The 3,083-nt window shown below is 63.8% G+C and overlaps 1 long non-coding RNA gene across 1 annotated transcript; it reads left to right on the top strand.

Annotated features, from left to right (window-relative positions):
• Positions 1-16: 16 nt before the first annotated feature.
• Positions 17-1,977, top strand: LOC112818009 (uncharacterized). Its single transcript, XR_003206506.2, has 3 exons — positions 17-103; positions 886-1,076; positions 1,392-1,977. It is a non-coding gene; the product is annotated as an uncharacterized lncRNA (long non-coding RNA).
• Positions 1,978-3,083: the final 1,106 nt, after the last annotated feature.

Here is a 3,083-nt window from a genome sequence, read left to right as displayed (position 1 = left end):
TTGCGTGGGACGCCCTGCCGGCCTCCTCTAGATGGGGATCCCTCTGCTCTCATCGTCGGAAGGATGACGGGCCTTAGGATGAAGAAGAGCCCCTGTCTCCAAGGTGGGGGTCATCTGGGGCTTTGGCGGGGCTGGGGGGCTGGGCAGAGCCCTGGCTGCCCCGCGTCTGTCATGGCTGCTGGAGGGCGGCGGTGTGGGGGCCCCTCCTGCAGGACAGGAGAGAGACAGCCGAGGCTGTGGGCCCGGGGCCTAGGGAGCGGAGGGGAGGCTGGGGGCCCCCACCTGCCCTGACCCGATCCAGGGCCACCCGCGCACATAGGGGCCTCACACTGGGTCCCCCACGTGGGGGCCTGCACGTGGGGCCTGGACAGGCCGGGCAGACATCCCCAAGAATAGTGTCGGTGAGGAGAGCCCATGTGCCTGCAGGGGGTCAGGCAGCCGTCGGAGCAGGGGCTGGGGGCCGAGGGGCCGTGAGAGCCCAGGCGGGCTGGGCCGAGGGACACTGCCCGTTCCCTCCTCCCTCACGGACTGCTGCAGCTCCTCTGTGATTCCCCAGCGCTGGGACAGAGCAGACACTGCACCGCCTCCCAACCCTCCTGGAGTTTCCGGTGCAGCAGGAGGGACCCCAGACAGACAGAGGCGTGGGGCAGGCTCCCCTGAGGAAGGCAGGGGTGCTCACACCCGTGATGGAGGGCTCCCTCCCATGCAGACTGCCGGCCCCCCGCACCTGCTGGCCACACCTGCCCCTGCCTGGATGGCCAGTGTGGGTGGGCTGGGGGGGGGGGGTCCTGGCCTCTGGATGGAGCATCCCCAGAACTGCCCCAGGGGGCTGTGTGGAAGGGCGGGCCAAGCCAATAACTTTGCTTCCTGCCCACCTACCTCCAGGGCCATCGCCTCCGTTCTGGGCACCTGGCTGGACCAGACTCGGAGGACTTCTCTCAGCCCGGACGTTCCCTGCCTCAAGCAGCTGGTGGCCTATGTGCAGCTCAACATGCCCGGTTCTGACCTGGAGCGCCGTGCCCACCTTCTGCTGACCCGGCTGGAGCACGCCGAGCCCACAGAGGCCGAGCGCGAGGGTGAGAAGACCGGGGCTGGGTGCCTGTGTGTGGGGGGGAAGGGTCAGGGCTGGTCCCACAGGGAGGAGCCCCGGAGGCTGGTGTGGGGCCTGGAGCAAAGACTGGGCTCCGAGCGCCCAGCGGGTGGACTGCAGTCGGGGAGACGTCCCGGGGAGGGCTCCTTCCTACCTGGGGCATCTCTGGGAGACTCTGGGCTGTGCACGCACAGGTGTGTGTCTGATCTGGGAGCCGCAGGGGGGCTGGGCAGGGGGACATTGGAGACGTTGGGCAGGGCTGTGATGCCTCCGAGCTGAGTGACAGTTCCCGTGTTTGCAGAGCCCCATGGAAGCTGGCCTGGCTTCTGCCCCTGCGCCTGGCACCTCACCCGAGCTAGAGACACAGGTGGAGCCCGGCTCTAGCTCCTGAGATGGTGGAGCAGCTGAGAGAGGAGAAGAAAAGCTCACCCCCGTGCCTGCTCTCCATGGGCCTTTGCAAGAGAGAGCCCAGCCCAGGGCCTCCCAGAGAAGCCGCAGCCAGAAAGGAGCCCTCCCTGGGTCATCGCCCCGAATGCAGTCCACCTGCTGGTTGCTCTTTTTCTAGTCTTTGTTCCTGGTCCCACACCAGCCTCTGGGGGCTCCTCCCTGTGGGTCAGCCCCGACCCGTCCCCACACACCCACAGGCACCCAGCCCCAGGCTTCTCGGCCTTGGGCTCGGCCTCCTTGGGCTCCGGCTCCTGGAGCACAATCCAGTCAATGACCACCAGGGACAGTGGTCTGGGTGGTGTCGGAGGCCTTCCCCCGCAATCCCCAGCACCTGCTCTTGGGGACTCCTGTGGGGTCACGCCCCAGGTCCCGGAGATGGAACGGGTGTCCGCCAGCCTCCTCCCCATTTCATCCGTGGTCTGCAAAGACAGGGACTGGTAGCCGGCCCGGAAGCATCACAGCCCTGCCCGGCCAGCCTCCCTGTCCCCTGCCCCGTCCCCCTGCTGCTTGCAGATCAGACACACACCTGTGCGTGCACAGCCCTGCACGCGGGACAGTGACCCATCCCTGCAGGGCGATCGGGATAAACCTGGGTAGAGGCTCGCAGCTGCCCACACCCCGACCCACCCAGCCAGCCTTGACCTTGAACATGACCGGCCCACTGGGTATCTGACCCCTCATCAGCCTGCTCTTGAATGGGGTTAGCCCACCCTACATGACCCCTCTTTACACACACACACACACACACACACACACACACACACACACACACACACTCGGGTCGGGACATGGGGCTGCACAGGTAGATTAGACCCTGTGCGGCTGGGTGGCTGCTTCTGTTCCTCCTGATGTCTCCTTCCGGTCTTTGTGGCCATAGGGCCAGAGACATCGGGGAGCCCTGACATGACATCCCCATTGAGGGAAAGTGTTTTCAGAGTTCATTTCCTCAGCCTGCAGCCTCCAGACTTTGGGATGCAACAGGGAAATATGTTTTTGGTTCGAGTATCTCTAATGAAATGAGCCGGGCAGGGGGCTGTCTCTGGAATGTGGGTGCCTGTGGCAGCCCTTTGGGCATCGTGGGGACCCCTGGCCTTCAGCCTGGCAAGTTACCCCTCCCCACGCCATGGCCCCGGGCATGTTTCCAAGAGTTCCCGTAGGAGCTTGCCTGTCACAGGGCTGTGACATGGCCCCGCTGTGCGTTTGAACCCAGGTCAATCTGACCCGAGCCTGAGCTCATACAGGAGCCCAAGGAAGTAGCCTTGAATGGTACAGCTGAAAGTGACGGAAGCTTAACTTTTACTGAATCTAAATATTAACTGTTAAATGTAAAAATCATAAAACATGTAACAGAAAAGGGTGATGGGTGGGGATGCCTCGGTGGCTGAGTCGGTTAAAGCGTCTGCCTTCGGCTCAGGTCAGGATCTCAGGGTCGTGGGATCGAGTCCTGGTTCGGGTTCCCTGCTCAGAGGGGGGGTCTCTTTCTCCCTCTCCCTCTGCTTCTCCCCCAGTTTGTGTGCTCTCTCCCTCTCTCTCACAAAATCTTAAA

This window comes from Callorhinus ursinus, unplaced genomic scaffold (assembly GCF_003265705.2).
Source record: "Callorhinus ursinus isolate GAN/ISIS: 27379988/994484 unplaced genomic scaffold, GSC_fseal_2.0 scaffold5961, whole genome shotgun sequence".
Taxonomy (NCBI): Eukaryota; Metazoa; Chordata; class Mammalia; order Carnivora; family Otariidae; genus Callorhinus; species Callorhinus ursinus.
This window is presented reverse-complemented; position numbering and strand designations above follow the sequence as displayed.